Consider the following 24,033-nt stretch of genomic DNA (forward strand, 5'->3'; position numbering starts at 1 on the left):
TTAAACATGTCCAAGGATCATACTTCACTGCTGTTCAGTTTCCTTTGTCCACTTACTTGAAAAATTGGGCAGGATTCAATTTCCAAAATGGATACTCATCATGTTTTTCTGAATTTTCCTGTTTTCGGATAATGAATAGTACTTTCTTGACTTTGATTTTTAAATGCCTTTCTTGAGGAGTTTGGGACTTGATTTTATGTCCAAATTTATTCCCTTAAGTTCTAAACTTTTCCAAGCCTCAACTTCATATTTTTGGCAAATTTTTCCGAATTTAACTCTCCAAATTGCAATTTTGGTCGAATTCGGCTCAAATTCGATTTTTGCTCAAATTACCTTCCTTTAATCCAAATTTCACCCTTACTGCTTGATGTCATACTTAAGTTGTCATTAACACTGAGTGTTACGGGAGGCAGCGCAAGGCCCGCCGTGCCTCGCGGTGGCCCGAAGCCAGCCGTGCCTGACGGGCTGGCCCGGCACGGAAAAAGCTCAGCGGGCCCAACCCGTGGGCCGGCACGGCACGGCACAACAAAGTCGTCATGACAGGCCAGGCCCGGCATGAAATTTAATGGGCCTCGCCGGGCTCGTGCCGGGCGGCCCGAATGGACATCTATATCCCCCCCCCCCCGTGTCCAGCACAGCACTGACCAGCACCTCCCTCTACTCCTCTTCCAGGCTTCCAGCAGAAACCAAATCTTGAAGAAAACCGCTCCTGTTCTCCAAATTAGGGGCAGCCAAAATCGAGATGGTTTGTCTCCTCCTCCATCGTGAATCCTCTCTTCACAATATCTCTTACCTGCTTTATCTCCTCCACGAATTGGAAGAACTGACGCGGAGGTCGACGTCTGCACAAAGACCGCGGCTTCGGAGGCCATGGTCGCGCGCCGGGCTTGGCCCCAGGACCTTCTCCCTCGGTGACCCGCTTCGGCCATGGCGCACCGCTCCCTCGCCGCTGAGGTGACCAACTCTGCTCCGGCTCCGGCGCGCCGCTCCCGCTGCCACCGCGCTCCGGTCCGCATCGTCGATGTGCTCGTTGATTCTCGTTGAGCTGCGACAGGTTGCTCGAGATCCTTGACCTTCAGGATCCCTTTGACAGCATCTGTCACACGTTTGCCGACGCGAGACTGCCGTCGATCATGTATGTTGATGTGGAATCTGGATTTGTGGCTGATGTATGAAGGATGCACACAAATAGAAGTTTTTGGATTTGGCTTGTGAGTCGGATTGGTCTCTATCCTATTCTTTATTAGATACTCCCTCCATCCCAAATTATAAGTCGCTTTGACTTTTTTTGGTACATCCACTTTGCTATGCATCTAGACATATTGTTATATCTATATACATAGCAAAGTGAATATATCAAAAAAGTCAAAGCGACTTATAATTTGGGATGGAGGGAGTAGTTTATCTTTTCCGATCTGTTTTAGTCGTTATGCGGCCGGTTTTTGTGCTCCCGTCCGTGGACTTGGTCCACGATGTACAAAATTTTTTTGGTGGTACTTTAATATTACTAGCAGAAATATCCATGTGTTGCTACGGTTCCTTACTTGCTCTTACGTTATTATTCGCTTATTTCTAATATATTAGCTTCGCTTCATAATATGTTGATGCGTTGCCTCGCCGTCGCCCATGCGCCGCACATGTTGCCGTCCTCGCCGTTAAGAACTTATATAGGAGTACCTTGTCCAAACTGAATTGCTTCGATTCATTTTAAATAGAGACGGTGTATATTTAGCTCCAGTAGCCGCCTGCAGCATGGAATGAAAAATAACTCACGAGCCCAAATAATATGCTGAAACAAACTTTTCAATTTCGCAAGAAACTGTACCATACTTTCTCTTTATATTCAGGGATAATTCAATAAGACAGAATGTTATTTGACCAAGATCATTATTCTCACTGAACTTTCTTAAGAGATAACAAAGCACTGGAAACATAGATCATCAGCTCAGTGAGATGATGGATTTGTTGAACTGCTATGCATACCGTACTGGTCCTTCCATGCAATGAAACTCTATCTCGATGACAAAGCTCCTTGTAAGCCCACACAAAACTGTGCTTCAGCTGCTTGTTAGTTAGAAAAGTTCCTGAATATGTGCAAAACATTTGTTAGTTAGAAACTGTTTCAAGAAAATTTTGTTCGATAGAAATAAGTGACAGTTGGTGCCATCATTCCGTAACTTCCACATGCTTCGTGCACAATCATCAGTGTGAAGAAATAAACAGAAACTATTGGTAGATAGTACGTCCGTAATTTTGAAGTTGCTCCAGGTTTGGAGTTATTGCTACACATAAATAATATGATCATGCCACAAACAACCAAGGTGAAAGAAGAAATATGACAAGATTATACCAAACCAAACTTGGAAGCAGGGATCCAAAATCTATGAAATTTGATGTGTATGAGCATAATTTACATGCCCCAAACAACTGTAGGCATCCCTGGAAGGTGGAATCACCTGCACCAAGTGGTGTTCAGGAATTTGTTCACTTCCTTCGACGCTTACAGAAGCAGCGCGTTGGTGCTGCTGCATCAAGCATGGCAAAGAGAGTTTAGAGTTGCTATTGCCAACAATTGTGCCAATTATCTGCTCCCATGTAATCAAAACAGAGAAAGGTGTGTCAGATATAAAAAATAAGAAAATACTAAATTCCAATGGGTAATATTCATCTGGCATATGCAGTGCTATCAGAAAAAAAAATCAGGAATATAGCTGATTTAAATGGCAAAACCATGAATTGGATCATCCAAATCATGGAATGACCTAATGAAATAACAAATCAATGCTACGATTAATCCATTCCACGAACCAATAAGTATTCCTAAATGACAACCGTGCAGATTATAGAGGCATAATAGCAAACATTAACCACGGGCACCACATGGGGGTGATTTCGTGAACAATTCAATCTGTACATTAACAGCCAGTTTCATGCAAGGGGGAGGGGGTATCGGAGTACCTCGGACGACACGGAGCAGGCTGGCGTTGGACAAGCGAGGCAACTGAGGAGGAGGTTGAGTGAGCGGAGCCTCTCGTGTGCCGTGCTTGTCAGCATGAGGAGGGCCTTACCCGTGATCCGGTGGGCGGTGGCTGAGCGGTGGCTCCACGGGGAGGCGCTGCCACGGCGGTTCCCCCGTCGCGGAGGATGCGGCACACGCGCGCGCAGCCGCATGTAGCCCGGCGCTAGGAGCAGATGGGAAGCGGAGGTGCGCCGGCAGCGGGCAGATGCGGAGGAGAGATGGATGAAGAGAATGGGGACATCCAGATGCAAATCCTCCGCTCCATCACCAGCTTCCCCATCTCCTCCTTCTTCCCTGCAGTCATCAAGAAGCTCTTCCGTAGACGGTGGGAGTCGTCCGCCAAGCGTCCGGCCGACCTCGCCACCGAGCAGCACGGGGCAGCAGTGGGGCACCCCGCTCCGGCCGCCAGGGCGCCCAATCCCCTCCGTTCGCCTCTGTTTTGAAGAAAGGAGAAGCGTTTTCCCCTTTAACCCCCTCCCTTCTCTCCTTTTTCCACCCGAGCCCCCCCTCTCTTTAGAATATGGACTGCGGGTTGATTCCACGAAAGTCTGAGGGGTTTATTGCAAAACGAGCGTGACAGATGAAAATTGCTGGCAGAGACGTTACTCGCTTTAATAATACTAGAATCATGCCCGTGCGTTGCTACGGATAGTACAAATCATAAATAAATATCATTCTCATCTTACTTGCAAGCAATTATGTCAGTAGACAAATGTAAATTGCACTCGATCATGTTACTGTTACTGTTGTATGGCAGTCCGCAACATACGAGATGCACCAAAACTTCCGAGAAAACACTTAAACTGGTGAACAGTGACACTCAACGGAACATGCTGATGAGACTAAAACAGATTTCACTTACCTATTTCTATAATAATTGTTTCATTCTAAATTGCGTCTAACAAATGAATTTTCTTATATATCTAGAAAGCCCGAAATGGATAGGTTATTGGAGATAGTCGAAGCATGGGTTCAGAGTAAGACTCTGCACTTGCAGCTGACTCAGACAATGTCAGAGGGCGCAACTCGGTTGGCGTCATGGACCAGGCGTCGCTTAGGGCTGTACGTCGTGGTCTTCGTCAAGAACTGCTGATGTTGATTGCTATGGCCGCGCGTGGTGATCCCTCGGTCAGCACCCAAGGATTTGATCTGCATCCGACCGCGGGATGGATCGCGACATGGGAGGCTGGTGGACGAAAAAAAATTGTCAGATTTAGTAACTGAAAACGAAATTTGATGTTAGTTGTAGTGTTGTTTTCCAAAAATTTCTGCAACACTTTTTGAAGGGGAATTTGCTGCAAAACTGTAAACATAAATAAGAGAAAATGAACTTAAGTACTTGCACAACAAGTTATTGACATGCATTAGTACCATGTGTTCCCTGTAAGCCTACCTTTTTGCTTAACAATCATCAAGCAATTACATTGTCTTTGTCACATAACTAACATGTCAGCTAATTCTCCCTTTACAGTTTTACATAAGTGGTGTCTAAATGTTACATTAGAAAATAACTAAATGACCACATTATAGTTAAGCCAAGTGAAACAGAATAGGAACATATTGCAGACATAAATATGACCAAAAGGCATACATATTGTTTCTGAATCCGCCTATCAGATTGGACACTCGGTAATGATGGCACTTGTCTCCCGACATGGAAGGATTTTTGCAGTGCTCCATCAGCGCTACCTACAAATGGCTGAAGAAGAAAAGGGATGAAAAATTACATCATAAGTACAGCACATTAGAATATGAAAGTACGCATTCTTCATCACTTCTTCTCAGAATGCTTCACGATGTTACAGGCTAAAATTTTAATGTAGTCTAATGATGACATCATACATTACTACGCTCTAAAATGAAATGAGAGTCCTAGGATGGCAATTCCACAACGACATCATACAGTGCTACGATCTAAAAATGATATGGGACTTCTCTTGAGCAATTAACCAAATAGATTGTGAGTGTTCACAGTACATTTGAGAAATACTCAAAACTGAGGATTTTTGGTCTTGAGGGCACAATACAGGGGGCATCGATGTTGCAAAAGCTGCCATTGCATCTCAACAGCATCAACTTTAAATGGGAAGATGGATGGCCCAGTTGCACTTGTGCAGATGCAACAGAATAAAAATGATTACTCATAGAACAAAGTGATTACATGGGCATTTCATCGAACACTTGGTCATCAAGCCAAGGATAGGAGGATAGAAATCAAATTGCAACCAATTGCTATGATGATTAACTCACATACCCAAGCGGAAACAACACAGAAGGGAAAGCAACAAAGCAATCAATAAGAAGATACATTGAGCGGAAGGAACTTACCCGTGGACTCGCAAGGCTGATGGAGCTCTCCGGCGTCGTGTGGCATGTTGATGTCCGGCGGCTGACCGCGTGGCCAACCTGCTATCGTCCCCTCTGCCGCACCATCCACATCCACGCTATTGGCCAACCTGAAATCTTTACACAAACCACGGGGTAGAGGACATGGGGCTCCCGGAGGTGGCGAGGCGTGGCAGCGGACGGAATTGGCGTGGCTGCAGAATCAGGCGGCGACGGCCTTGGTTGAGGAGGCGAGGGGCTGGAGCAGCACGTTGGGGACCTCGACAGTGACGGCGACGCGGGGACGCCGGTGCCCGCAAGCACGTCGGAGGAGGAGGAGGAGGCGAGGCGGAGTTGGGGAGGAGGAAGCCCTGCACGACCCGCACTGAGTTGGGCGACGGGAGTGAGGGCCCGGTGGAGGCGAGTGCGGATGCCGGCCTAGCGTGGCAGTGGCGTCCGCTGCCACCTCCGCGACCGCGATGCCGTCCCCCGTGCGGGGCTGCTGCACTGGGCAGCAGTGGCCCGCGGCAGCCCCACTGTGGCTGTGCCGAGGAGCAGGATGACGCCGCCGCCGGCGGCGGATGGCGCGGGAGTGGACCGGCAGGAGGGAAGGAGGGCGTCGAGAGGGAAGGAGGGAGTGGAGGGCAGCGAGGATGGGTATCGGTAATAAGGCGCCCTCTGGTAGACGAGCACCGCGGCGGCCATCCCCAGCAGCGGGTGGTGACGCCTGCGCAGATCAGCAGGGGAGCCCCATGCTCCGCCGTCCCCGCCTGCGCTAGGCCACTACCGCAGCGCCGTGCTCCCCATCGATCTTCACTGCTCTGGATCTGGGGAAGAAAGGGAGAGTGAAAAACGGGTCACGCAATCTGAGGTGGAGGGGAGGGGAACAAGGGAGCTGAGCTCTTTCCCCTTTAACCCCCTCGCTTTCCTATTTTTTCCAACCGAGCCCCCCTTACTCAGAATTGGACTGCGGGTTGATTTCACGAAACGTCAGGGTTTTTTTGCAAAATTAGGGCGACGTACGAAAAGCCCTGGCAGAGACGTTGCTTGCTTTAATAATAAGTATATAGAGGTATAGATTTAATATTAGGTAAAGATAAAGATATACTCAGATTTGGATGACGTATCAAAATTAAGGGTAGAAGTTTTACTTGCTTTGCTTTAATATTAGGTAGAAGTAGGTAGATGATAAGTTATAGAAACGAGCACAGACTACGCTGAGACCTGTAGGGAGCTCATCAGAATTGTTACTAGCCAGTCCATGTGAGATATCAGTAATATAATGAAGGTGTCATCTGTCTCACACTGAACAAAGAGAAGAGAGCAGTTTAAGTGAAACAGATCGAATGGGGATGCTATGTTTTCAAAAGTCACTACTACAATGTCAACCTATCCGTGTGGCTTGGTGACTTTTGAAAACATCGCATTTTCTTATAATTAATCACATGTTCCAAGTACGCTTTTCTTAGTTTTGTGACTGTAACTTCCTTGTGACACGTTTGCCTTTTTTTTCTTAGTTTGTTGCGACTTTGATCCATCTCCCATGTTTATGTGTGCAGTGGTCTAATTTAATCTTTGTAATTCAGATTATATTTTTTCGGATCATTCGCATCCAGTCTCATAATCTTGTTGCCTGGCTTTTGATGGCCAATAAACCTAGGTAATCCATTTGTGTTTTTGGGAGTAGGCCATTCAGATTATGTTCTCATTCTGCTAGGTTTTTACAAGTTGAGAAAAATGTGGTCCACTATCTATTCAAGACATTCATGATCTACCTTTCCATTAGTTAGATATACTTAGGGGGTGTTTGCACTCCACTCCACAAAAAATTGCTCCACTCCACCAACTCCGAAAATTTCGCAGCCAAACGCGTCTAGCTCCAGCAACTCCGGCTCCAAGAAAAAGGTGGAGCAGGGGGGTAGATCCACCTTTTTTGTGGAGTACCTCAAGAGGTGCTCCAAAAACCCCCTGTACAGACCTCCTCGTGGAGTTGGTGGGTATTTACCCACCATTGCCACTCGTTACACAGTACCGGTTCGTGAAACATAAAAATCCCGTCGGCCGTTCCACCCGCGCGCCGGCCGCCGCCCCGTCCCACCCGCGCGCCGGCCGCCGCCCCGTCCCACCCGCGCGCCGGCCGCCGCCCGCCACGCCGGTCGTCGCCCGCCGCGCCGACCGCCGCCCGACGCACCGCCTGCTGCGCCGGCCGCCGCCCCCCGCCCCGGCCCACCGCCCGCCCGACGCCCGACGCGCCGCCCGCCCGACGCCCGCCGCGCCGTCCGCCGCCTGACACGCCGCCCGCCGACGTGCCGCCCACCGACACGCCGCCCGACGCGCCGCCCGCCACCCGCCGTGCCACCCGCCCGACGCCCGGGGCGCCACCCGCTCGCCGCTCGCCGTGCCGCCGGGGCGAGCTCCCCCGCGGCGGCGCGGCCGGGGCGTAGGCCGGCCGGTGCGTAGGCCGGCCCATGTCTATCTTCTGGCAGGTGCTGCAGTACGTAGAAGAGAAGAGGAGAGGAGAGAGAGGGAGAAGAGAGGAGAAAATAGAAGAGTATGACATGTGGGTCCGTTAACAAAGGGTAAAATAGACCATTCACAACAAGTGTTCACGTTTTTGGAGCTAGAGCACTGCCATCAGCCAAACACGTGCAGGAGCTCCATATTTATTTGGAGTTCGTGGAGTGGAGCTAGTAAAGTGTGGAGCTGGTGAAGTGGAGCTGATTTTTCTGGAGTGGAGTGCTCCCAAACAGGCCCTTACTAGTGGCTTCTTCCAGCAATGTTTTTTTTTATGACAGTTCACCGGACGCCTAAAACGAATGATAAACAAACATGTGTACCTTCGTTCTAGAAAGATTTATGACTATAGTTCTATCTATCTTTACAAATCTTTACCTATTATTAAAGCAAGTAACGTTTCTGCCTGAATTTTTCGTCCGGGTTATTTTGCAAAAAAACCCCTGACATTTCTTGATATCAACCCGCAGTCCAATTTGAATGGTCAAACATTCAATAGTGACATCGATAGTAAATGACAAGGACACAGGATAAATTTTGAGCGATCGAAGTGTCCATCTCCCTTGCGAATTGAAACTTCGCAGGGACGGCCATGTCTTGCACTAGTTTCCAAGCCGGCCTCCTCCATCCCGTGTCCGTGTCTTCAAACATTTCCAACGCTGGAATGTCTTGATGACATTGGATGACCTTGTAACAGCAGCCTGTGATTTTACAGCAAGAAATACAAAATGTGATTTGGCTTTATATTGCAGCAAAACTAAACGTTACAGGACATGCAATTCTGTGCGGTAGTACGTACTTGAGGACCTCCTCAACCTACAAGTCTACAAAAATGTGGCATGTGTTACGTGTATTGTAAAAGATGCTTGTGAATTTTCTTTGTAAAGTGATGTGTAGAAGGCACTTGAACGCTCTTGCACTTCAAACTTTTGCTATTCATTTGCATGAAAATAAAATTCTTTTTACGCCGATACTCTGCCGCAAAAAGCACTCCGATGGTCAGAGGAGGCCAAGAAGGTATGAACGCTCTACAGTGTAAACTGCAACGAGCTATAAATCCGGAGGGGGATGAGTTCAGCTGCTTCCTGTGGTAGATCAAGTAAATCGAAAATCAAACCTAAGATTATTTGAGGTTAAACCAAAATCTGTGCAAGGGACAAACATTCTCCAAGATTTTTAATTATGAAACTACTAATTTCTGACGTAACCAGTTAAACTGAAGCAGGAAACTACTCCTTTCTTCATCAAGTTAGCACAAAAGGCTGTACAGTAAAAGAGCAAGACTGGCAGATAATGTTAATGTCGACCGTGAGAAGATCCTAGCATCTATAAGAGATGGACAGGTTTTGTTACGCAAAATCATGGATCAATGAGAGCTGAGTCCTAGGGAGCCGGAGTTGGATAGCAACTGATCGGTCGTCAGTTCCGAGAGGTCTCTCAGGCGCCTGGCGTAGAAGTCCCTGACGATGCGCACATCGGCTCTCGCCTTGTCAAGCTCCTCCGCGAGCCGGGCAACCATGGCCGTGTGGGCGGCGTCCGCATTCCGAAGCTCATCCTCGAGCCGGGCGACGTCGGCGGCGTGTGAGGCGGTTGCCTTGCGATACTCCTCCACGAGTCGGCCGACCTCCGCCGCGTGCTGGGCATTCACTGCTCGAAGCGCCTCCTTGTGCCGGGCGATCTCGCCTCTGCTCGCCTGCAGCTCTTGCTCCCTTTCTTCGAGCTCTGCCATGCCTTCCGCGCCCACTCGAACGCGCCCGCCATGCTGTCGACCAATCCCCGCGTGGCGGAGTGCTCGCCAGTGGCGGCGCTGTACTGCCTCGCCGGCGAGAAACCCGGTTGCGTCGACGTCCCAGTTCCGTCGTAGCTCTGCGGCGAGTCACATGCAGGGACACGGACAACTGGGGCGGCGCTCTCGGGCGACTTGCGCTCCTCGTCGGCGCGCCCCCCGCTCCGGCGGCTTCCACTTTCACCGTTTGCCGCGGGCTGAAAGCAGCTTGCCGGCCGACGGGGAGGCTGCGGCCGGAGAGGAACTGCATGACATCGATGCCCGAGCTCCCCGCTTTAACCAGTAGTTTTCCGATGGCCGTTTTCATGGCGGTCGTAATCGTACTTACCATAGGGTTCTCACGGACACAGACTCAGTGACTTTTCTTCGTACTGCTGGAGACCTGATCTTCCATCCTGTGTACTTTAGTCCCGAGCTAAGGATCTGAAGGCCATTGCGTAACGGATTGTAGTCCGGATTATAAAGACTAATTGGGACTAAAACCCCCCTTCAGTACTGGTTGTAACGGTTAAAAAATTTGGGAGTGACACCTCCTTTCCACCGGGATAAAAGCTCCCTCCTTTCATCCCGGTTGGTAATACCAACTGGGACTAAATGTTTTGTCCCGGTTAGTAATACCAACTAGAATGAAATGTTTTGTCCTGGTTGGAATTACCAACTGGGATGAAAGGGGAGCTTTTATCCTGGTTGGAATTTCCAACCGGAACAAAAGGGGCTGTCCACGCAGCCCCCCTCTCTTTCCACCTTATTTATTTTCTTCCAGGCAGCGCTCTCCTCCTCTCCACCTTATCTTCTCCGACGCTTCCTCTTTCAAAGGCGCTTTCCCTTCTCCCTCTCCTTCTCTCCTCCATCTCTACGCCGCCGCCCTCCTCCCCTCCCTCTCTTCTCTGCTTCCTCTCCTGCCCTTTCCCCTCTTCTGCCCCTCCCCTCTGCTACCCCTCTTCTTCCCCCTCTGCTTGCCCCTCACTGGCAGTGAGGAGCGGTAGCGGGGTGAGGGAAGGCAGTGGTGCGGCCGGGTGGGTGGCTGGTGAACGCGGGCGGAGGCGGAGGCGGAGGCGGGCGAGGGCGGGCGGAGTCGAGGCGAGCGAGGGCGGAGCGGCGACAGGCGGAGGTGGGCGAGGGCGGACGGAGGCGGGCACCACTAGCCCATTTTTTAATTTGTTTTTGGAACTTTTTAGTCCTGGTTGGTTTTACCCACTGGGACTAAAGGAATGACCCGGGACTAAAGGACCCTCCGTTTTGTCTAGAATGATTAGTCCCGGTTGGATTTTCAAGATTTATGGCCCTATCCAACTGGGACTAAAGCCGCATTTTCCAGTAATGTCATAAAGGCATGACGTACCTTTGTTTCTTTGCTTCTCAAGTCAGTACCAATATATGCCTCCCATCTTTAGCATTTTCGAGACACTTAGACAATGTAACTTATTTATTTAGCACAAAAAATAATAAACACTAGTGACATTCATAGTACAGTATAAGAAAATTAACATGCACATAACATAAAACAAAGCTTGCATTTTGAATCACCGGAAGTGATATTTATAGTACAGCACCGATACATGGCACTTTGAGTCTCTCAAATCGTTATTCTAGTACAAAAAATGCTATTAGTTGGCCATTCACTTGTACAATTAGGCCACATGCTATAGTTACTCCACAAAATACCGTAGTTAGTCATGTCCAGTCCAAAATACTACCTAACCAACTTGCACGTACTAGAACAGATTATCAACATGAAGAATATCATCATCATAAATTGGAGCTGTCACGAGTTGGGTAAAATTGCCAATAATATTGTACTCTTCAATGTCCATGATTGCTCCTTCCTTTGGAGCCTGTACACCATCATCTTGCTTTCATTTCTACCAACAAAAGTATCACTAATTATCTATGAATGGCAACAACACATAGAAATTTCTATATTGCAAGTTGAGAACATACATTTGGTTCTTTCTTTTTAGGTTCAACAGATTTAGTTGGCTTACTACGGTTGCTGAGCTGTCAGTTCTTGTTTCAGCTTAAAACACGTGGTCACATTATTTGTTTTCCCTTTTCTTCGATGATCCTCATTGGAACAAACAAATCTGCATGAAGTTACCTTGCCATCATAGCTGCTTACATCTACATACCTTTTCCTCATATCAAAACCTCTACAATCCCCGTATGCAACCCAAAACTTCCGAGCCTCATTTGGATTTCTAAATCTTAAACCAACCTGAGGTGTCCCTTTCTCAAATTCTGCCATTACCTTCCACAGCACTCACAGTTCCAGAAATATGGCCCAAAAATCAACTAGAGCATATGATTTTCCTACCATGAAATCGAGCAAATTAACCTTCTATAGTCATGGGATCTCAGATTGATACAAATGTGAGGTGAATTAGTTGTCTTGTGCACATGCTTAGGTCACGAGAAGGAAAAGAGCTTACTAATGTACCTAACAATGGCGTCCTGTCGGTGGCCGTATCCCTCTCCTCCACGGCGACGTAGCGGGAACCTCCTTTCCCCAGGAGGTGGTGCCAGGCCAAGAAGAACAAAGATTACCGTGATAAGATAGTAGAAAACAAGATTGATGTACAGAGGACTTGATCACGATGCTCCGGCGCCATGCGTACCAAGTCAAGGAAGCATCAGAGCAAATGGATGGTGTGTCAAAGGAACTATAGCAAGGACGACAGCCAATGGGCCACCGCATTCACACACAATGTAGGGGGAAGGATTGGGGGCGCAAGACATTGTACCACAGTCCCAAAAGTAGTGACTTCATTGTGGTCGGTATAGGTCGTTGTAACGATGGATCATCGGTCGGTATAGAGTTATGCCAACCGCAGCTATTAGTCGTTATAAGTGGCATCAATATAAGTCTATACTGACCAACGAATTTATACCGACGAACACTCTACGCATTTATACCATGGGCCTAGCCTATAAAAATGCCAGCTCTTGTACGAACACAGACAGGCAGTACTAAGCAACATAACACACAGGTCATAACACACAGGACCTAGGGTATTACGCTCCTGAGCGGCCTGAACCTGTCTAAAAATCCTCTGAGTGCAATCATCCAGAAACTCCCCTCAATGCCTCTCAAATCCTTTCACACAACCTAAACCCTATGCTGAATCTCTAATAGGGGGTCCCATTGGATCCCCGCTCTCGGTGCTCTACCACTGTCAGCTGGCGCGCCACGTAAGGGGATAGTGATGCGTTGAGATTTGAGGCATCCTAGCTGCGTAGAGGCAATGGGGAGCCGTTTCGATCGTCGCCGGGCTCACCATAGTGAGTCAGATGGTGAAGCTAGTGGTGGGCAAGAAATGCTCCGCCAATGAGCGGCAGCATCACAATCAGCGACACTAATCCCTTTTTTGCGGTGGCCGGACGCTGCAGCCTCAGTGCCGCCGCGCATCAGCACCCCACACTCGGTTTCTGGTGGAACTCTGAAAGGATCTTGATGTTGCCTACAGAAGGGGGGGTGAATAGGCGTAACTTGAAATCATCACCACTTAAAACAAGTTTATCAGTGATTTGCAGATTATTCCAGAAATACTTCCGGAGACTCCGCAAATTACGGAATCTCTGAAGAAATCTCTGGAATCTCCGAAGATAGGACAGATAGACCTTAAGCAGTGGAATAAAACTCTGTTTGCCTAAAAACCAAAACTTCCGATTTCAAAACCGCAACTTCCGGTTTTGGCTCGGGCAAAGAGAGCTCCCAAACCTTATGCGTTGCAAGTGAGGTAAAGATCAAACAAGGTTTAGAGAGTATGCTCAGATGGTGTATCTTAGTAGGATCACAAAGTTCCTGCACTTCACAAACACTAACACACGAGTAGATCAACCAACATTACAAAATCACAATGAAATGGAAGTGCAATGCAAATGTAAGCAAAATAGTGAGGAGACACAATGATTTATTTCACCGAAGTTCAGATTCATCCCAGGCAAATCCGACATCTATGTTGGGTGCTTCCAAAGAAGCCGGGTTGCACTCAACCCTTTCCTCACTTCACTAGTTGGCTTCTTCCCTTTCGGAGGTGAAGCTCAACCTGCACAAACTGTCCCATGGCTTACCACACCTTGGGAGCTCTTGGGCGACGCCTAGCCGTCTAGGAGGTACTATTGGAGGTATGCCCTAGAGGCAATCATAGAGATGATGATATTCCATTTGTATCCATGATTTGTATATTGTGTTCATTGAATATCCATTAAAGGCTACTTGAATTGATTTGCAATTATGTGAATTGTATGTGAAACTCTTTACTTGTATGGTTATTCTAAAGTTGTCCCTAGTCGGAGTTCATGTGAGGACACACATGAATATTAGACTAGCACATGTATTAGTTGATGACTATGTTTCACAAGTTATGGACATGGAGATGTTGAACTAATAATGTGGACACATGTGGAGACATGTGCTAGGACTGACCCAACACGAGAAGTAGTTCTCTCTTTAAACAACATATACGCTTTGTCCTTAGACCTGAGATTGTCGCATGTATAAAAAAATTCTAGATGTGGATCGACCTACTTAGGGGCTATCAAACGCTACGCCGTAACAGGGTAGTTATAAAGGTAGCTTTCGGGTTTGTCAAGAAGCATGCTATGAGATATGGTCAATCAAGATGGGATTTGCCCCTCTCTGATTGAGAGTGATATCTCTACGCCCCTCGAGTGATCGGATCCGAAAATGCATGGCCATGCTACGTACGGTTAAGAGTTAACCTACAAAGGGATTCCGAATCACAGGATCGAGAAAGAGCGGTTGGCTTGAAGCTAGACCAAATATCGTGAGGCAAAGGGAATAACATGTATATTATGTTGTGATGGTTCGTCTGATGTGATCTTCGTGTGCGTATAGGAGTTGGCACGTCTTGCTAGAGGCCGCTACCGACTATTGGGCTGAGTAGGAGTACTCGGGCCATGTCTATACGTATCCGAACCCATAGGGTCACACACTTAAGGGGCTGGAAGTCCAATTCGGATCTGATCTGAGTTGGATTAGGTTTAGAAGTACTAATGGGCCTCGGACCCAGAGGCCCGTTAGGAACCTCTATAAATAGAGGGGTGGGGCGCCCTAGGGTTTACACCTTTTGGGCGAAACACATCTGCCGCGCCTCCCATGCCCTCGCCTGTTGCAACTCGCGGATCTAGCAGTCCGGCTTGCGACGCTTCCTCCCTGCACGTGTGGATACCTTGGAGGTGTTGCGCCTGCAGCACTTGGACGAGCCGCCGACGAGCCACGACGAGCCGCCGACGAGCCACAACGAGCCGACGATGAGCCGCGGCACGAGGGCGATCTTGCTGCACGTGGACGAGCTGCTGAGGAGCTGCTAGACGTTGACGTGATCGACTACGTACGACTACGTTGATCGACTACGTACGACTACGTTGATCGGCTTCACTGCATCGACGCAAATCTACATCTTCCACACCAGTAGTGCGTCAAGTGGTAATCCCGTGATCCTTATACGACAGTTCTTCCTGGTTTTACGCGGTAGAAATTTTGATTTGCACTAGTGTAGCCTACCTCGTAACCCAACAGGTACACTCCAAGAGTAACAAATAATTCACTTGAAACTTAACAAGGCAAACCAATGCTCAAGCATATGAGTGTTCTTCTAGTGCTCTCAAATGGCTCCTCTCTACAACCCAACTCACAAGATCTAGCAAAGATCACACCATCTCACAAAGAGGGGTTGGGGAGAGCTATTTTGCTTTAGTTCAGCTTAGAATAGGAAGGAAGCACATAAGAAACTTCAAAAACAACAACCAACCACTGAGGAGGTCGTGGGGCATAAATACTCTACCCCTTAAAAACTAGCCATTAGAGTTGTCAGACCAAAACCGAAAGTTCTGGTTTTCCAAAATTGGAACCTCCAGTTTTCAAACCAACTAGCCGTTAGCGACACGTGACACCTAAAACTGGAACCTCCTATTTCCAAAATCAGAGCTTCTTGTTTTGCCACTGCCTGACCTGTCAGTGTGTACGTGTGGCTTTTGTGTCTCTCATCCCTCACATAGGATACTTGAGCACTGAGACTTTTTCAAATGACCATGTGATGCATCCCTTTTGATAGTGCGGCATACCTATACTCAAGATCAAAATATAAATACAATATTCATCCTGTTGAGCTTCAGTACCATGAACCAAGCCATATCTTTATCTTGAAACCCAATTTTAGATCACAAGTTACTTCTTCATATGACTCAATAAACATTTGATGCATCCCATTGCTATACTCGGTAAGGCTTGACTTGATACCTCAAAATCCTCCAAGCACTAGCCACTTCACCCTAGCAAAGCTCATGGTCCAAGTCACCACTTGACCAAACTTTGCTAGTATCTCGTTGCTAATCACTTGCTTGATTCCTTCATCCAATCGCTGCCGTATTGAGTCTAGTTTTTTTTTCACATCAAGAATGAAATCCACTTGAGATTATATCTTCTTTTGACTTCTATATCCCATTTGTTCATAACAAACTTCTCATTTTATTTAGAGGCCAACTAATATCCTAATGCCATCATGCCTCTATCTTTACTTCAATTTGCTTATCACATATCACACATAACCATCATGGGATTTACATAATATTCCCTATTATGACATTCATCTTTAACTCAAGCAATCTTGCAATATGAGGCTATCAACCAAGCCTCAACTCTCTTTTACACCATTGCTTGCTTAGATGAACATTGCCTTATCCATACTTGTTTCTTTTCACTATATGGGCCACTTAATATAATCTTTCTCGCAAAGATTATTCACCAATGGCATTATACCTGCTCATATACTTAACGAGCTCATTAGACCTTTAATTAAATTGTCATTCAACTCACCAAAAACGACTAGGGGCCTAGATGCTCTTTCAATCTCCCCCGTTTTGTGATTGATGACAACCTTGATTAAAGCTTACAAAATATATATCAATAAAGCTTTTGAGTGCTGAGATTTAGATAGAGCTTACCCTCGACATGTGCATAGAATTCTTTTTCATCAAATTTGGCCTAAAGTGCCAATTTGCACATTTTCAAGACAAACATGGTGCTCCCCCTAAATCTCAGCATCTATGGGGTGCAAAATAAATGTGTGAACAAATAACACGTGATGCATGCAACAAATATTTCACCAAACAAATAAAATGAGAGAAAATGGTGCTGTCTGACAGGACAAAATAGGAACCTCCGGTTCTGAAAATTGGAACTTCCGTTTTCTGCCTGACAGCACTGAACCAACACAATCATCAACCAATAAAACCACACTAGCATGCAACAGAGTCTTTCAAAGCTTAAATGTGTTCAACACACATAGTAGCATACATTACATAAATTCTCAAGTCCACAAGAGCTAAGATCAAATTTATTACAAGGGCCTGTTGCATCCGATAGTCAGAAACCAGAACATCCAGTTTTGAAAAATCGGAACCTCCGGTTTTTCTAGACAACTACTGACAGAAATTGAACCGAAGCTTTAATCATTTACTTCTTCTCCCCCTTTGTCATCCATCACTACAAAGGATCCTAGGGGCTTCTCTTGCAGCTTCTAGTCATCAGTGGGATCAACATGAGGCACACCATCACCATCATTACCACTTAGGCCACCAAAAGTAGGAGGAGGAGGGTATTGTGGTATTCCAAAGAACATTGAGGCAAGCTACTGGGTTGCATCTCCAGGGATGTTAGGATCAACAGTGGAAGGCTGAGGAGTTCCAGTACCAAGAAAAGGATCACCGGCGGATGAACCACCACCACTAGGCATAGTTCGATATTTGGGATTCTAGTAACTAAACATTCTTCCCCAATAATCTGTTGTTTGAGCATTCTCCCATTGTTGTTCAATTGTTTTTAGCTCACTTTCTTGACCATCCGAACCAATGGGAGAGGGTGGGTTATTTGGCATGTTGAGTTCTTGCATTTGTTTGAACCAAATGGTGTCTTTCTTTCTCTTTTGTCTCTTCTTATGCATCTTGGTGTTCATAGAGTAGCACATGCCCGCAAAGAAGTTGAACATCTTGCGAAGTGGGGAGGGAGGCTTATACCTTGCTTGAGAGCCACTAGCACCACCTTGTCTAGATGTGGTCCTTGCTACCCTAGATGGTGCAGCAGCCCTAGAAGGGGCACTGGAAGGGGCATCAGCACTAGAAGGTACCTCCAGCTCAATAGATGGACTAGAAACACCTCCGGGAGAGTTAAAAAACTGCTCAAGTGTTGGCCCATCAATGTCATTCTTCAAATGATATGGCTTATGGGTGTGATCATATTCAAACCGAAGATGTGTCACATGCTCAATCACATGCATAAGATAAGGAGCATATACATAACACTTTTGTGGAGAGCTAGCAATGTCTTTTCTCTCCTCCCAAATGTAATCCACCACACTAATATCATTAGCACTAGGAAACATGGCCTCAAGCAAATTTTGACAATAAAAAGTTATCTTCCTAGCATCACCTTCTCTTGGCGCAAGTGTCTTTCTAGCCATAGAATGGGATCATGCTATGTGTCTCTCCATAGTTGACCAGTTGAGGTGTGAGATACATTCCGGACATTGCACCTTTTGAGAGTGTTTTACTAATGTGAATCCTCACAAGGTCTAAATCATCCGTACTAAAACCAAGGATTGTCGCAAAGTCCCTTATGGATAATCCATACCAATTTCCTTCCGTCATCCAATGCACCCACCTCACATTTTTCTTCACATTAAAGTAGCAGGTGGCATAGAATTGAGCAATAATTTCTTTGTTCCAGTTATGCTCAAAGCCCATTATGTGATAAACATTTTTTCCTTGCAAGCTTGTATTAATTCATCTACCACGCGGTCTCCCAAATTTGCCAAGTGAGACCAATCAATGAACTGAGAGCGAGCAATGGGTATACCTTTAGAAAGAATAGCACTCTCATAGAAGTTTTGATGAAAGTCCGTGCAGAATCTATAATCCACACTTGCCTGCAAATTTCAGTCATTCCCATAGCCTTGTAGTTCACCTTGACTCTGTGAATAGCTGCATGAGGTGGTCTCAACCTTGCATCTCAAATGATGGCTGTTTGTGAAGATTGAAAATGAGATGTGGGCATGTCAAAATCATCACCTTCTTCTTCTCCATAGTTACCACTGCCTGTAACTTGACTATCCTCATGGTTGCTTGTCCTTATGGCCTTGCCCTTCCTCTTTAAGCTCTCACGAGGTGGCTGCACATAAGTCCCATCCTTAGTCGCCTCATAACCACTAGACGTCTCATTCTCATCACTGCCTGGTTGCTTAATGCGGATGGTGCCTCATAGCTCCTGAGTGACACTGGTCCTTTGAGATCTTCTAGGCTGCACAGGTTGCCCACTGCCCAGATTTGCTGTCTCTTTATCCCTTCTCTGAAAAACAATGTCTCTCTTTCCCCTTGATGCAATTGTGAGCAAAAGGTGTATTATGCTTAGAAAAGATCCTCTGAAAGTTATACCAATCTATTCCTTGAACTAAAGTCATGATATGGATAGAGAAGAAGCATGAACTAGGGTGTCTCTGCCCAAACTGGAACTTCCAGTTCCTGAAATCTGGAACTTTCGGTGTCGGATTTATAAGCCCGGGAGTCCACCAGGGGGTTACCCAAGTGGTTGATTTGTAGGTGGAGGCGATTGTGAAACCAAGAACTCGCAGGTGATCGTGAGAACATGAGGGACATGAGGGTTTTAGACATGTTCGGGCCTGTGGAGAGTAATACCCTACATCTTGTAGGCTTGGTAGCTTGTATTGCTTAAGAATCAAGATGCCACGAAAGGCTCCCTTGGCCACATTATATAGACTGACAACCTAGGGTTACAAGTCGGTTTGAATCTAATCTACTCGATAGTTAGATGGAAGGTAATCCGAGTTGGATTACAATACGTATCCTGCAATATCCGGGCTGATTTGAATCGTCCGGCCTCCTTGGCGTGTACTCCAAGTATCTTCATCTCCTCAGCCCGCATGCCTTGGTTGGGCAGGTCCACTTGTAAGGTCTGGCCAGTATCCTGGTCGGTGGGCACCCATGGGGTACCCATATTCCTCAAGCCCCGAGCGCTGTGTAGGTGAATAGGAACTTGAGATCATCACAGCGAAGCTTGGAGTATAGTTGGCTAAAGCTGCGATGGCATCATGGTGACGCAGAGTCTGCACAGTGCTCAAAAAAGAAGAAAATCTGAGCAAACTTGGAGCCAAATGCGCAGAGCGAAGTCGAGTGCCGAGTTGATGGATGTCGGGTATCCAATAGGATGAAGTGAAAGACATGAAGGGTGTCACAAGATGCACTCCATAGGAGTGGCTCTCGAGCATTGAAGTGATTAGTATAATCGGTCCAATGGTCAAAGATGAAAAAGTTCATCCCAATAGTAGGTCCAAGTGCCTGAACACAAGAATAAGCAAAACCATGGAGGCATGCCAACTGGAAGTAGGCGCCAGCCTCCGTTTACAAGGACTGATAGAGCCACAGAGGCATGCCGGTCTAAAATAAGCACCCAGCCGTCGAGGACGAGGACTGGTGGAGCCACGAAGGCACGTCGACCTGAAATAGGTGCCCAGCCCCCGAGGACGAGGACTCGCGGAGCCACGGAGGCACGCCGACCTAAAAGAGGCGCCCAGCCCCAGAGGACAAGGATTGGCAGAGCCACGGAGGCACGCCGACCTGAAATAAGTGCCTAGCCCCCGAGGATGAGGATTGGCGGAGCTACAGAGGCACGCCAACCTAAAATAGGCACCCAGCCACCACAGACGAGGAATGGTGGAGCCATAGAGGCACGCCAACCTAAAATAGGCGCCCAACCCTTGAGGATGAGGACTGGTGGATCCGCAGAGGCATGCTGATCTGAAATAAGTGCGTAGCCCCCGAGGATGAGGACTGGTGGAGCCACAGAGGCACGCTGACCTGAAACAGGTGCCCAGCTCCCAAGGATGAAGACATGCGGAGCTGCGGAGGCACGCCGTTGAAAGCAGAATGGAAAACCTGAGGACTCCGTCTGATGCGTGCGCCATGCTAACGGAAAACCTGCATATTCCGTCGCTTAGGGTTACGCCATCACACCCTTCAAAAGCGCAAGGGGAACAAATTTGTTGCATTTCCATTCGTTACACTCACGAAGCCACTGCCATCGCCACAGTCCACTGAGCGCTTCGTCATTGCGCCCGTGAACCCTAGGTCGTGCCGCTGAGATTCCCAATCGCACTTCGCCGCCGCCGCCCTAGTCACCACGCCGCCGTATGCGCATCAAGACCCTAGCGGCCATTAGATCCAAATCATAAGGATTAGAAACCGAAGAAATGGCAGAAGCAAACATTCAAGATCCATCCACGGTCTAGGTGAAGTCCGTGATGACTGAGGAGCACATCTAGGCACTCGTCGATTGGGGCCTCCTCGAGCCCAAGGAGCTATTGGATCGGAAGCCAACTGTCAGCCAAGATTTCTCGACAGAGGACAAGATGGAGATGGTGTCTTCACGTCCTTCTTTGAGTGTGGGTTCGGGATCCCGTGTGGGGACTTCTTCGGGGATCTTCTACACTACTACAAGATTGAGCTGGTACATTTGAATCCCAACTAAATTTTGGATATTGCGGTATTTATTCATCTATGTGAGCCATATTTGGGCATCCCCAACATTTCAATCTATGGAAGTAATTTAAAAACAAGTGGGAAATGAAAACCCCCCCTAAAGGGCCTTTAGTCCCGGTTGCAAAGCCAACATGGGACTAAAGGCGCCCCCCTAGTCCCGGTTGCAATTTGCAACAGGGACTAAAGGGTGCATTTTCAGCTCCCATGCGAAAAAGCACCCTTTAGTCCTGGTTGTAAATTGCAACAGGGACTAGGGGTGGGGCTTTAGTCCCAGGTTGACTTTGCAACCGGGACTAAAGGCCCTTTAGTCCTAACCCAGGACTAAAGCGACCTCCGTTCGCCTGCCCTGGTCGCCATCGTCCTCCTGCCCTATTCGCCGTCACCCGCAGCGCCCCGGCCCAGTCGCCGTCCGAGCACCCCCCGCCTTTCGCCTGCACCGACCACCGTCGTCATTGCCCGCCCTATTGCCGGCCCCATCCGATTACCCCCCTCGCCGTCGATCCGCGTGCCCTGCCTCGCCCGTGCCCCACCCCAGCCACCGTCCGAGACCCCCACCAACCGTCCTCCCAAACCGCCGTCGTCCGCCCACCCCGTTGCCCACCCTGGCCCGTCGTTCTGCACGCCGCCCCCCCTCCTCGAACCGGGGGGTTGCTGACGCAAGGGCCCCTTTGTATTACTGTTTTCATTTAATTATAATTGTGTGTTACTATTTTTATTTAATTATAATTGTGTATTATTATTTTCATTTAATTAGCTTCAAATAGGTTAATTGTTTATTATTGTTTTTTATTACTGTTTTAATTACTATTTTTATTTACTTAGCTTCAAGTAATAAACTTATCTTTTTAATATTCCTATTAATATGGAGTAATTAACTTAGAGTTATGGTTCAAATATTTACCCACAATAAACTTAGCTTCAAGTAATTTCCAAATCCATGTACCAGATATTCCTACTAATAAAAGATGCAATTTCCCTTATAATATGATGTGCTCATTCATTTCTAGATTTAATTATATGACTTTTCAGTTTTCAGTAATGATTTTCCTAATCATATATAATTTACTGATGCAGATTTTTCAGGATTATCTATATAATTTACTGATGCAAACTTTTTAGGATTATCTTGTAATTTTTCCCATATATATGGATGCATCGAAATGTGGACGTTAAGTTTAAAAACAAATCATCTGTACGTTAAATTCAAACTTTAAGAGACAAATCAACCCGATATTCCTATTAATATATTTTGCTACACTTTGTGTAAAATGTATAAGACTAGAATATTGCTAGACAAAATGGCACAAATGTTTTTGTATGCTCATCCAAATATTCGTGCATAATAGCATATATGTATGACCAAAATTTGAATATATTTTTTATTATGCTTTTATAGTTTTATGCACTACTTCATTAAACCACTAGAATAGTGAAGTTTTGGTTTCATGAAAACAACAAAATCAAACTTTGATGATGAATGATTCATTGATGCTACGTCAAAGTCTATGATACAATTTTTAATTTAATGTGTCTATGATTTCATGTGTATTTAAATTAGTTGAGATGGGAGACAAAGAGGATGCAAGGTATATAATGGAGCAGATTATTGCTGGTGGTAGTTGCTCCAATGTTCCAATAACGTACACCGAGGATGAGGGTAGCCAGCGGACATGTTCCTCAACATGTCCGGTGATGGCAATGATGAGCCCGAGCACCACGTTGATGACAATGTGGAACGAAACCTTGCCGTGATGGAAGGTTCCGGTGAGGTATATATCATTTTCATTGTTTTACCCCATCTATAATTTCATATTCATTATTACTATGTACTAATTAACGAATCTTGAACTGTTAGCCCTCTAGATCGACAAAGCGAAATAAGCGGAGAGGTTGTACAAAGATAATGGAGGGAAGGCTTCACATCATAGAAGTGACAAAAGAGGGCAAGCCAATTACACCTGAACATGTGGCGAGAAAGTTCGTGAGTTAGTGTGGGGCTATTGTAAGGGACAATGTGCCCATTGGTATTAGAGAATGGAAGGGTAAACAAGATGATCCATATGTGCTCCCGCATACACAAAAGGATATGTTGTGGGCAGATGTCAAGAAACACTTCACACTTCCTGAAGGTGTCAAAAAAAAAAGATGTGAAAGAGTGGATGCTGGAGAAGATGGCAACCCAATTCCGGACCTTCAAGAAGAATCTAGATGCCAACTTTATCAAGAAGGGCTAAACTCCAGATTTTGATGAGTGACCAAAATTAAGGAACCACTGGAACTCATTTATGGAATACAAGATGAGCGAAGGTAGTGCGAATAAGGTTCGCATCAATGTTGCCAATGCTAGCAAGGAGTACCATCATTGACTAGGGCGAGGTGGTTATATGAGTGCAATTCCCAAATGAAAAAATATGGAACAAGACCTATTCGAGCGATGCATCGTACCGGTGATTATTGACTAGCCCAATCGATTGAAGAATTGGTATTACACTCATAGAGGCAACTTGAGCAAAAAGGATGGGACATTTATGTTCAACAAAACAATAAGTTAGAAGGCCGAAAGGCTTATCCAAAATATTGAAGATGCTAAAGCAGGAAAGTTGAATTTTGATAGAGAGAACGATGAGGTCACTTTGGCGCTCGGGAATCCCGAACACCCAAGACATTGCCAAGGCTACGGGGTCATTCCATGGAAGTTTGCTTTTCGTAGGGACATCAACACGTATAGAAGCTGCAAGTGAAGAAAGGAACAGCAATAGGAGAGCTGGCGGTGCATGTTAGAAGCTAAAGTGCATTCACAAGAAATAAGAATGTAGGA

At 46.6% G+C, this 24,033-nt stretch overlaps 1 long non-coding RNA gene across 1 annotated transcript; it reads right to left on the reverse strand.

Annotated features, from left to right (window-relative positions):
• Window positions 1-3,680: 3,680 nt before the first annotated feature.
• Window positions 3,681-6,209, reverse strand: LOC117862478 (uncharacterized). The gene is made up of 3 exons (XR_004641996.2): window positions 5,348-6,209; window positions 4,611-4,718; window positions 3,681-4,205 (listed from the first exon to the last, which is right to left on the reverse strand). It is a non-coding gene; the product is annotated as an uncharacterized lncRNA (long non-coding RNA).
• Window positions 6,210-24,033: the final 17,824 nt, after the last annotated feature.

This window comes from Setaria viridis, chromosome 7 (assembly GCF_005286985.2).
Source record: "Setaria viridis chromosome 7, Setaria_viridis_v4.0, whole genome shotgun sequence".
In the NCBI taxonomy this organism is placed as follows: domain Eukaryota; kingdom Viridiplantae; phylum Streptophyta; class Magnoliopsida; order Poales; family Poaceae; genus Setaria; species Setaria viridis.